General features: G+C 40.5%; 1 non-coding gene across 1 annotated transcript; it reads left to right on the top strand.

The window, feature by feature from the left end:
- Window positions 1–1,907: 1,907 nt before the first annotated feature.
- LOC117280200 (small nucleolar RNA R71) lies at window positions 1,908–2,015 on the top strand. The gene has a single exon (XR_004510686.1). It is a non-coding gene; the product is annotated as a small nucleolar RNA R71 (small nucleolar RNA).
- The last annotated feature ends 11,190 nt before the right edge of the window (window positions 2,016–13,205 follow it).

The raw sequence follows: 13,205 nt of genomic DNA, 5'->3' as shown, positions 1-13,205 counted from the left end.
CATCCAATGGCGTGCTTATGCTCTCTCAGCACCCTCAACAGCTTCTCTTCCCGCAAGATAGATAGATGAGAAGAAACAATCGCAGTTAAAGTGTTAGAACTTCCCAAATATGAATAATGAAGATGAGAGAGTAAAGGTGTAAGTTCCAATTTTGGTGCCTCCACAATAGAAGGCTTAGGTGGTGGACCACTCGCCTATATAAAGGCTCAAATTGGGGTTCATACCAAATATATTAACATGATGCATCCAGAATGTGCATCATATCCTCAACCTTTTCTTCAAGTTCCACATAATTGAACAATATCAATGTTTTTTCTAGTGCATCATCTTTAAATGTACTCAGTCCCAGGATTGGTTCATCCACTTCCGAAATAGAAATAATAGTAAGATCCTCGTAATGATGAGGCAATTGAATGACTCGGTATACATTGAATATTGTCTCTTTATTTTCCACTCTCATGATCATCTTACCTTCTTGAACGTTTATAATTGCATCTCTAGTGGCCAAAAGAAGTCATCCCAAGATGATAGGAACTCGCTCATCAGCCTCATAGTCCAAGTGATAAGATCTGCTGGGAAGACAAGCTTTCCAATCTATAGCAACACATCCTTAATTACCCCCCTCGGGGTATACATAGAATCTATTAGCCAACTGTAGCATTACCGTGGTAGATCTTGGAGCTCTTAAGCCTAGTTGATTGAAAACTGATTACAACATCATATTTATACTTGCAACCAAATTATATAGAACTCTACCCACATCAACCTCACCAATATTCATAGGGATGGTAAAGCTACCCGAATCATTAAGCTTGTGTTGGATCCTAGAAGTAAATTTCTCAATGAGTACGACGATCTTAGACTCGGTTAAACTTCTTTTGTTTCCCAAAATGTCCTTGATGTATTTAGCATATTTTGGGATATCATCATGTCCACCAAAGGTATGTCCAAATGTATCTACTTCAGCATATTTAGTAATTTGTGAAATATGTGATTATCATTATTCTTTTTCAACCTTTGATGAAAAGGGGGTGGTACCCTTTCTGCTACTTACTCGGGTTCTGGTGTATCTTTCTCATTCACCTCCACTGATTTTGGCACTCTTTCCTCTTCAAGCCCAGATGACTCATTTCTCTTCTTAGGCACTTCTACCGTTTCTCTCCTATTTCTCGAAGTGATTGCATTGAATTGAGGATTTTTCTCTGTATCACTTGGAAGTGCTCCCTAGATCTAGTGTTTTGATTATTCGCCATCTGCTCGACTTGTATCTCTAAAGTTCTGAACTCTGTATGTAGTTTTTGATTATCAGACACTATCTTCTGGTTATTGAGAAAGAGTTTTGTCAATAGATCGGTCACATTTTTCTCTGCTTATTGTGGTGGTTTCGGTGGCTGATTGTAGATACCTACAGGTCTATTGTTGTTATGATTTCCACCCCATGAGAATTTGGGATAGTCTCTCCAATTTGGATGGTATGTGCTACAATAATAAGCATTCTAATTCATTGAACCTTTGTTTTGCTGCTCCACATAGTAGATGGATTCGGGATTTGAAGGATATTGGCCATCCGTGTGACCCTACCCACAAAACTCATAATAAACTTTCATTTGTTGCACTGATTTCACTTATGCTTAAGAGCGCTTAACAACTTGATTGGCTGTATTGTCTACATCGGCTCTCAAAGCGTAAAGGAATCTACTTCGATCATACCCACATATCTTTGGCTTGATTTCTCAACTTAGTTCTCCTTCTCTTTACGATTTTTGATCATTTGCATTGAAATTGTTCAACAAGGCCTGGATTTTTCCGTACTACTTTTCCATACACATACTTCTGCAAGCCAAGTCTATGTATTTTGGAAGCTTCATCTAACCTTTCCACAAATGTATGACCCAATACCTCATCTATTTGGATATGGTGGGATAATCTTTCAGCATCTTCTTAAATCTCTCCCAAGCATGATGAAGAATTTCACCTTCTTTCTGTTGAAAACCAAAAATTTGGCTTCTCAGAGATTTTTTTCTTCCGAGATGGGAAGAATTTAATGAAGAATTTCTATGCCAAATCACCCCCGTGTTCTGATTGAATATGTAGGATCCTTTTGTAGCCACTTATTAGTTTCTCCCAAAAAGCGAAAAGGAAATAATGTCAGTCTGATGTAATACAAATAAATAGTTAGAAAATTATAGGTATCGGTGATCTCCAAAACGTTTTGGATATACCTCTGTAGATCCTCATGTGAAAGCCCCACATATTGACCTTGGGATTATATAAGTTGTACCATGTATTGTTTTATCTCAAAATGACCGGTGATGGCCGGCTTGAAAAATGGAATGAGCCATATTTGCAAGGTTAGGCCTTGCAGACTCGGTTACTGCTCGTTCTTGGTTTCCTGCTATTCTTACAGTTTGTGGAAGTTCAATAATTGCTTGTTGATTCTCGATGTCCTTAACATGTGCCGCCTCTTTTGGTGCTTCTTCAGCTTCTTTCTTATTTCTGTGGAAGAATCTTTCAGGTTCTTGCTCAAAGGTTTCAAGTTTATCTTTACCCCTTGTTCTTCTTCCCTAACATTCACTCCACGAGTACCTGAGATAGATCATGTAAATCGAACAGGTCAAAACTTGAAAAAAAAACATATAAAAGATAACTCAATACAATCAATTGATAAGTCTTTGGTAATAGAGCCAAAAATTTAGAGTTTCCCCATGTACATACAAGTATACGTGGCCTTCAAGTAATAAAGTGACTCGAAAATCGAATGACGAACCCACAGAGAGTTAGAGTAATTGATAACTAAGCTTACCAAAAATCAATTAACTGTCCAGGACAATCAAGAATGATGATTTTTCTGCTAAATAATTTTTGCGAAAATCAAACAAGTAATCACCTAAACTAGTGTGAAGCAAGAGATTGTGATTTGGAATTTAATAGAAGAGATGAAGATTGCAAGATTATAGTCGATGTATCAATCGTATTGAGTTCATAATTACACATATTAATCTGAATTGTCTATGGTTGCTAGTTGACCGCACCGTTTATATAAATAGCATATTTTCTTAATACTATCCCCCTATCCGTAATAGATCAAACATATATTCCTATGGTATTGACTCTATTATGAATGAAACTAATCAAGACTGTTATATTCGTATCATAATCGCGAAATCTTTCCCCGAGCCACTGGTTTAGAAATTAGCTCTCTTAATTCTACTCTAATCTTGACATGACTTTTTTGAGCATAGCATAGATAGTAAATAGAACTTAACCGTTGGGTAAACAATTAAGCAATTATGCACAAAATTAGAGAAATAACTAATGATGACAATTAGAATTAATAGAGCTATAATAAATAAACATTAATACTCATGACAATCACAATCCTAGAAAATATAGTGCTTAGCTACTCAAAATTGTAGTACCATCATACAAGTATTTGCATAAATAATTTACAAAGAGAAGATGAAGGAATAAAGAATTTGATATTTTTCTCCTCAAAAATTGCTCCACACGTTGATCTTGCCTCCAAATAACGTCCAACCCTCAAAACATAGGTTTAGAATCTCTTTTATACATGTTGGAGGTGTGCAAGACTGAAATAACCTACTCCTAGTCGAGATAGGAAAAAACTCGCACATGGGTGCTATGGGGGGTGCGCCTACCGCCAAGCTGAGGACCCAAAATTTTGAGGTGCTGCAATTGGCGCTTTGGAAGATGCATGGAGCCAAGCTGGCCCAAATTTTTCTCGTTTGTGTTTTGCGGCCTTTGGCGTTATGTGAGAGGCTTTGTCCCCTTCCGGACACCAAAATCATACTCCTTCCAAATTCTTTCATATTTAGTTTCAAATTGCATGCATTCTTTCCAAATCACTTCTGATTGGCTCCTACACATATAAACACCATAATTAATCTTGAGTCGTCACTAAACATTAAAGTTAACACGATTGAGGTATAACGCAAGGCAAATTACATGCAAAAAATATGAATTTTTACTCAAACATCAATTTGACACGGTTTCTTTCCCGCCAAAAATTCTTCCACTTCCCAAATATTTCTTGAGAACTATCCGAAAATAGAAGGACTATCTGTATCGGTAAAAAATGGACTTAACTAGTGGCACACCTAATAGTTGAAGAGTGGCATGTCTAGCCTAGTCATCTCTAGGTCAAACAAAAAGGTCAGCTTAGAAAGCACACCTCGAGTTGTCTAAATCAGGATAATGGCGTTAGTCGAGAGATAATCACCTTAAGTCTCCTGAAAAATGATTGAGCATCCAGAAAATCTCTGAATGTCGGGATAAGGTTGACAACATATCATCTGGCTTTAGAATATCTGGGATTCAACATTAACTCTGCAGTTACGAAATTCCGCATTAGCTCCGGAGTTAAAAATCGTCCAAACATAACGGAAGGGTCAAATAAATTCTCATTAAAGAAGTTTGAGAGGAAACGACTACCAGTGATCAATCCTATAAATTTCATCATTCGACTACATATGAAGGCAAGGAAAGCACATCCTGAATTGTTTATGTTTACCCTTAAAATTGAGTAACAATTAAACTTATATTGTGGTTTTAAGGATATATGATCCAATTCAATACCAATTGATAAATAATGAATTAAATAGATAAATTGGACAATAAAATAAATCAAACCGGTCTGCGAGCAATGCCTCGACCTCGATTCAAGATAGTCTCGAGGTTGGATAATAAGAACAATAAAGAATGGAATAATTCTGATGAACAATAAGTAAAATAAAGAGAGCAGCGGATGTATGTATTCTTATTAGTGAATAATAATGATGATGATTACAAATGAATCGGATCCCTCTTTATATAATAGAGGAATCCTAAATAAGGTACAATTCTAATTACGAAAGTAAATCCCATGATTGGCATCAATAACCGCTTTGATTTGATCTGTTTCGGGATTTCTACCGTGATCTTCGATCGTTTATTGATATCTCGCCATTCCATTATTACAACTTACTCGAAATCAGTCATGCTTGGTCTCGGTTGTTGCTGGCCTCGATCTCAATGAACACTTCGATCTCCAGGCTTGATGTTCTATCTTCGAGCTCGAGCCCGATCTATTATGAGGCTACCCTCGAGGCAACTCCCCTGCCTATAAAATCGGGTATGCTCGATTTCGACCGTATACAGATAGTCCCCTCATTTTTTGGAGTGTAACGAGAAGAAACGAATTTGAGACATCGATTTAATACCTCGATCAATTATGATGTCAACATCAACATTGTGATATAAGCGACAGAAAGCGATTGAAGCATCGCGTCTGCACAGTTCCCAAGGTCATTAATTAATGACAGTTGATGGTCGGCCACTAGTGCTTTTAAACCGTCAAAGTGGCTATTATAAATAAATCACCTTCCTAGTCTTCCCAAACTTTACTTTCAATACTTCTTCTGATCTCCAAAAGCTCTTCTATTCCCGTCAAGTTCATCAACTTTGCCGGTTTCCGTTCGCCAATCTCTTCTTAAAACACAAATTTCGCCTTCTTCTTTCTTAAACCTCATATAACAATGGCAAAAACATCAAAAATAGTTCCTCAAAAAGAAAAGGCCTCCTCATCGCGGCCGGCCGGTGACAAAACACTGACGGAGACACGAATCTAAGAGTGGATCCCCGGGCCATGTGAATTTACTTCTGACTTTAAAGTCGAAAAACCCTCTTCGGTTCCTGGCCGATGCGAGCCTATGATACATCTGTTCGATATCCGAAGGCGATCTCGAGCAGGTGAAAAAAAATTGCAACTGGAGAATAAAGAAGCGGTAATTCCTACCCCCGAGCAGAACATTACGACTCATGTGAAAGGGTTTGTAAGTGTGTATACTTACCCTTTCACACTGGGTCCCGTCGATCCCGTCATAATCGACTTCTGTCGCCAATACCGGGTAACCCTAGGAAAGATTTACCCTTCTTTTTGGCGCATTGTTATTTTGCTCAGATTCTTCACGAGCAAGGTCGAGGGGATGTCTTTCACCCTCGATCATCTCATTAGGCTATACAGCCCCCGTCTCTATTGGGGCAGACTGATAAGGCTTCAGTGTCGGGCCACGAAGGTGCTGTTCTCGAGCATATACGAGGATAAGGATCGAGGGTGGATGGGCAGCTTTGTCTGAGTCAGGACTTCCGACTTAATCGCGGCCGAGAAGATGCCATTCCTCGAAGAATGGAACATGAAGCGTAAGTACAATCTCACTGATAGTGTTTGTTTACTATTTTGCTTTCTTTACTCTTACTTATCTATATTCTTCTTCATGATGCAGCTTCCCCTTGGTTTCCTGGTGCAGTCCCGAACCTTGCAGGCTAGGTTCGGCAACTGTCCTCAACCTCTTTGTATACTGAGCGCTCGTGGCGCGATTTGTCCAAGGGTCAATGGGAGGCCAAAAATCATGGTAAGTTCCTTTGTCTGTGTTTGATGCTTTCCTGTAAAATACTCCATTTTAACTTGATTTCCTCCCACACAAATCTCGAAGACAATGCCGTCATGAGGCCGCCTCCACCGGGGGAAGATGAGGTCCCGAAACGGGACAAAGAAAAGAAGAGGAGAAGGGCCTCGCCTCCTGATACTCCGAAGCCTAGGAAGAGCAAGGCTCGAAAGTCAAAGGTCGATCCCACCGTTTTGTCTGCTGATGTAGTTCAACAACTACGAGAGGAAGATGAGGAGGGAGAAGATGCTGACTGCCTGCTGGTTGTTCGGAAGAGGGTAAGTGTCACGACCCAACTGGAGGGTCATGACTAGCACCCGGGCCATACTTGCCGAGCACCAACGTACATTTTATCTAACCTTCCTTATTATCTTTAAGGGCCGACAAGACCAATATAAATGAAAGACATGGATCATGAACATCCAACAATGAAAGATAATGTCATGAACATACGTAACATGGGACGACAAGACTATCAAGAAACTATATATAAGGTACGAGCTACCATGGTGCCATGAAAGACTATACAACAAAAATCAGCCGACAAGGCATTGCAAACCATACATGAGTCGACACCTGTCTATGAGCCTCTAAAAGAACATAAGTGCTACAACATTGCCGGAACAGGGCCCCGACATACCCATAATGTCTATAACAAAAATGCATACCAAGACCACGGCAAGTCCGGAGAAAGGATCTTGCTAATAACGCTGAACCGGATAGCCTAGTGTGATGGGGGAGCTGCGTCTACCCGTCTATCAGGACCTGCAGCACGACATGCAGCGTCCACAAATAAAAAGGACGTCAGTACGAATAAAGTACTGAGTATGTAAGGCAGAATAGCATAAGTAAGAACAATAATGTAAACAGTGATAGGGAATATACAACCTGTGACATCTGGGTACCTCTGAGGGCTACTGACATGAAATACATGATACGTACATATATATATACATAAACGTTTAAAACATATGCCTTTGTGGGCATCATCATCATCATATCGTACCCGGCCATAATAGGCTCGGTAAAACGTACCCGGCCATCATAGGGCTCGGTAGAATCGTACCCGGCCACGTGGAGCTCGGTAAAACCCAACTGATCAGTGGTTGCACAATAGGTGCCATACCCGGCCGACTATAGCGCGGCTCGGTAGAGTAAAATAGATACATATATATGATGCATGCTGGACTCGTTGGAATCATAATTTGAACCTTTCGGAATGACGTAAGGTCGGTATCCTTCGTACACGTTATTAGGATTAACTCTTCATCAAGAATCTTATAAGAATCAGGAACTACCAACAACATTGATAATATAAGAATAAGAGAAGTAACATCAATATCAATCGTTTCATAAGAAGGGCAGCAATGTAAGTACTGCTAGCTTCTAAGAGTAGAGTATCTTTGGGAGCTCGTTCATTACATTATGTACAATTGGAGTCGTGCAAAAGAATGAAAGGGATAGCCTCACATACCTTGTATATACTGCCCAACCTCAAGCTATGCAAATATCATGACTCCTTAGTCTACAATAAGATAAATGACACTATCATTATCGTTTAAGTGTCGTAACTATTATGTATCGACCACAACCTATTTTACGATGAAACGGACAGCACCTCCCCTATTTATATGACTTCCCACAAGTCAATACAATCACCAAACAGCCCAAACAAAATCATTAATAATCATATTGAGCCTCCAAAACAGTCCACCAACCAACAACATTACTACCAAGCTTTTCGATATATATTTCACAAGTTCTAGCTTCAACGACTTAGCTGCAACTTGGATAATCTTAAATATATATAGAGTAAGAGGTTACTTACCTTTAAACAGAAAGAACAACTCCAATTTGACCTTAATTTTCTACGAAATATCCCTTCAATTCTGCCACAAGAACAAGGAAGCGAAACTAGCAATTAATTCGGGTTTTTCGGCACTAGAATTACTTTAGAAGACTTGAAATCACCTAGGGTTGATATTAAAAACTTGAAGGTGTATTTACAGAACATAAAGCACTTAAAACAACCTCCCACACGAGCTGGAACAACACAAAAATCAGCAACAACAAGAAAAACAAGAAACTTACTAGCACCACGGGATTCCCGACATTTGATTTGTGTTGTTTGCCCTTTGTTTGGGTCTTGGATCATGAGAGAACCTTGAGAGAATGTTTTTAGGGTTATAAGGTCTGAATATACTGAAAAATAATGACTTAAAACGGGGTTGAGTTATCTTATATATGTCCAAATGTCTTAAACCGCCTTTGTGGGCCCCATAGAGAGCAGCTTGGCGCACTCTCGCGAAAATGCGAATATCTCTCTATTCCGAGATCGTATCGACGAACGGTTTAATGCGTTGGAAACTAGACTCATAGATCTTCAATTTGATAGGTAGATCACCCCATAATTCCAAGCACATTGGGAGTAAAATGCAGTAACATTTGACCTAAAGTTTAAGTAAAATTATAAACCTAAGTTGCGACAACTTTTATCAACTTTTGTTTCATAACTCGCTTGACTTCAAGACTTATGATGCGGATATTATATGATTCAAATACATTAAAACAAGACCTCTTGGGACAGTTAATCACCTCTAGTGTTACCCGAAAATACGGGTTACAACATCCTTGATTCGCTTAACTTCAAATACTTGTTAACCACTCTTATACACCCTTGTATCGTTTAAGACCAATAGGATTAACTTATTATCATCTCAAAGATAATCTCTTCTTGGATTTACGTCGACTACCTTACGGCGTGATCTATGATATGCGAATTTGGGTTGTAACATCCTCTCCCCCTTAGGAACATTCGTCCTCGAATGTAAGGGTTTATGGGGTGTCTAACTCATCGTGGATTCCGACGGAGATTTCCGGCTGAGTTTCCCTTATAAAATGGACACTAGCCAAACTTGCAAGCAGTTAAACCCAACCTATGGCCATACAAGACTATACAAAGCATTATGGATATGTACATTATCTGCATATCACCATTTTGTATTAAAAAAAGAGTATTCACAAGCTATTGCTTATCTCATAGAGCCGTTTCACCTTATAATGCGTCCTTCTTTCCCCCGGCATCCTCGTTATCTTCACTCTGGAATAGGTAAGGGTATTTAGACTTCATCTCCTCTTCTGCTTCCCATGTCATTTCTTCTATATTCTTGTTCCTCCATAATACTTTCACGGAAGCTACATCCTTTGTTCTCAGCTTGCGGACTTGTCGATCTAATATAGCCACTGGCACTTCATCATATGATAGATCCTTTGTAACTTGTACATCTTTGATAGGGATGACCCGAGAAGGGTCTCCAATACATTTCCTCAACATAGATACATGGAATAACGGGTGGACAAATTCCAATTCAGATGGCAATTCTAACTCGTAAGCAACCTGTCCAATTCGTCGAAGAATTTTGTACGGCCCAATATACCGCGGACTCAACTTACCCTTCTTCCCAAAACGCATAACACCCTTCATCGGCGAGATCTTCAGGAAAATCCAATCACCAACCTCAAATTCCAGATCACGACGTCGGACGTCGGAATAAGACTTTTGCCTGCTTTGTGCCGTCCTCAGTCGCTCTTGTATCACTTTCACCTTCTCAATGGCTTGGTGAATCAAATCTGGCCCATATAATTCTGTCTCACCGACTTCGAACCATCCAACTGGTGATCTACATCTCCTCCCGTACAGTGCCTCATACGGGGCCATTTTAATACTGGAATGATAGCTATTATTGTAGGCAAATTCTATAAGTGCCAGATGGTCATCCCAATTCCCCTTGAAATCTAGAACACATGCTCGTAGCATATCTTCAAGCATCTGGATGGTACGTTCAGCCTGTCCGTCAGTCTGCGGATGGAATGCAGTGCTGAGATTTACTTGTGTGCCTAAACCCTTCTGAAAAGACCTCCAAAAGTTAGCCGTAAATTGAGCTCCTCGGTCTGATATAATAGATACCGGCACACCATGAAGCCTAACAATCTCCTTGATATACAACTTCGCATAATCTTCAGCCGTGTAAGTTGTCTTAACTGGTAGAAAATGGGCAGATTTTGTAAGTCGATCAACTATCACCCAGATGGAGTCAAACTTATGATAAGAGCGAGGTAATCCAATAATGAAGTCCATATTAATCACCTCCCATTTCCAGGTCACTGAATCAATCCACTAGGTTTCTGATGCTCGATCTTTACTTGTTGACAATTAGGACACTGGGCTACAAATTCTGCAATAGACTTCTTCATGTTATCCCACCAATATTGCTCCTTAACGTCATGATACATCTTTGTCGAGCTAGGATGGATAGAATATCGGGACTGGTGAATCTCAATCATAATCTTCTCTCGCAACCCTGCCACACTAGGTACACATAATCGGCCCTGGTATCTTAGTGTCCCATCTCCTCCGATCTTGAAAGCTGTAATCTTACACTGCTGAATTCCCTCTCTCAATCTTACTAAGGTAGGATCTTCATATTGCCGTGCTTTTACCTCGGCTACCAAAGATGATTCTGCTGTATTCTGTACAGTAACACCTCCGTCATCAGAGTCCAACAATCTGATTCTCATATTGGCCAGCAGGTGAAGCTCTTTGGTCAACCCTTGTCTACCTGCCTCAATATGTATTAAGCTTCCCATTCACTTACGGCTGAGAGCGTCTGCCACAACATTGGCTTTACCAGGATGGTGCAATATCTCGATGTCGTAGTCTTTCAGTAATTCAAGACACCTACGCTGCCTCAAATTCAACTCCTTCTGCTTGAAGATGTATTGTAAACTCTTGTGATCTGTGTAGATGTCAACATGGACACCGTATAAGTAGTGCCGCCATATCTTCAAAGCATATATTACTGCAGCCAATTCCAAATCATGAGTCGGGTAATTCTTTTCATGCTTCTTCAATTGTCTTGATGCATAAGCAATCACCTTCCCACGTTGCATCAATACGCACCCCAAACCTATACCTGAGGCATCACAATATACCATATAACCTTCTGTTCCTTCTGGGAGAGTGAGCACTGGCGCAGATGTCAATCGATTCTTTAGCTCCTGAAAACTATGTTCACAAGCATCAGACCACTGGAACTTAGTTTTCTGTGTTAACTTAGTCAATGGTGCTGATATAGAGGAAAACCCTTCTACAAACCGCCTATAATATCCTGCTAGCCCCAGGAAGCTGCGGACTTCTGATGGTGTTGTAGGTCTCGGCCAATTCTTCACTGCATCGATCTTCTGAGTGTCGACACTAATACCCGCATCAGATATCACATGGCCAAGGAATGCTACTGAGTTCAGCAAGAATTCACATTTAGAGAGCTTAGCATATAACTTATGATCCTGAAGGGTCTGGGCATAAGCCTGAATACGGGAAATATCCATGCCCTCTACCAAGGAGGCTGTTGTGCACTCATTTATCAGATGTGGTCACCCTATCACTCATCTCGGCCACCATATGGGGAGTATACCTTGATAAAGAATCAAACTATATACTATACTCTCATGCACTCATATTACCCTGTCGAAGGTTCAAGAACTTATCAGCTCTAGCTCATCGTATCTCAGCTGGTAAGTAGTGATGAAGAAAGGCCTCAGAAAATTCCTTCCACACGGCTGGAGGAGCGTTCGGACCCCTAGATCTCTCCCAACTATCATACCATAAAATCGCTAAATCCCATAACCGATAAGAAGCCAACTCTACTGCCTCTGTATCACTAGCATGCATAACACGCAATGTACAATGAACCTGATCAATAAATGTTTGCGGGTCCTCCTTGGGGCTTGATCCGGTAAACACTGGAGGGTCTAGGTTAATAAAATCACGAACTCCTGCACTAACCGATTTATCAGCAGCACCGGTATTCTGCCTCTGAGTCTGAGCAGCTACTAAGCTACTCAACAACTGCACTGCACTGCGCATATCGTGGTCTGTAGTGCCAGACGGAGGAACTGGATGTACTGGGTGCCTCCTAATATCCTCTGGAGGAGACAGAGAGGTATGAGACGGCATCTCACTCTGAGGCTCACTTTGGCCTGCTATGGCTGGAGGCACCTGAATGTTACCCTCTCCTACAGCTGTATCAAGCCGTTTACTAATCGCTTGCTTCCTAGTCGAAGGCATCGCTAAAAGAAAACAAGGTGAATATTAGATATGAACACTTACGACTCAACTCTACGCACGATCTAGATTCAGGAAGAAGGTAACAACCCTAGATGTCACGTAGCCTCCTGATTATAAATGTGGCGCGCTACACATCCATAATCAAAACTCTACTAGACACGGCTCATAGACAACCCCTAGGACAGACTGGCTCTGATACCAAGTTTGTCACGACCCAACTGGAGGGTCATGACTAGCACCCGGGCCATACTTGCCGAGCACCAACGTACATTTTATCTAACCTTCCTTATTATCTTTAAGGGCCGACAAGACCAATATAAATGAAAGACATGGATCATGAACATCCAACAATGAAAGATAATGTCATGAACATACGTAACATGGGACGACAAGACTATCAAGAAACTATATATAAGGTACGAGCTACCATGGTGCCATGAAAGACTATACAACAAAAATCAGCCGACAAGGCATTGCAAACCATACATGAGTCGACACCTGTCTATGAGCCTCTAAAAGAACATAAGTGCTACAACATTGCCGGAACAGGGCCCCGACATACCCATAATGTCTATAACAAAAATGCATACCAAGACCACGGCAAGTCCGGAGAAAGGATCTTGCCAATAACGCTG

The sequence above is a fragment of the Nicotiana tomentosiformis genome, chromosome 3, assembly GCF_000390325.3.
Source record: "Nicotiana tomentosiformis chromosome 3, ASM39032v3, whole genome shotgun sequence".
Lineage (NCBI taxonomy): Eukaryota > Viridiplantae > Streptophyta > Magnoliopsida > Solanales > Solanaceae > Nicotiana > Nicotiana tomentosiformis.
The sequence above is the reverse complement of the archived record's forward strand: the minus strand, read 5'-3'. Positions and strand labels throughout refer to the sequence as shown.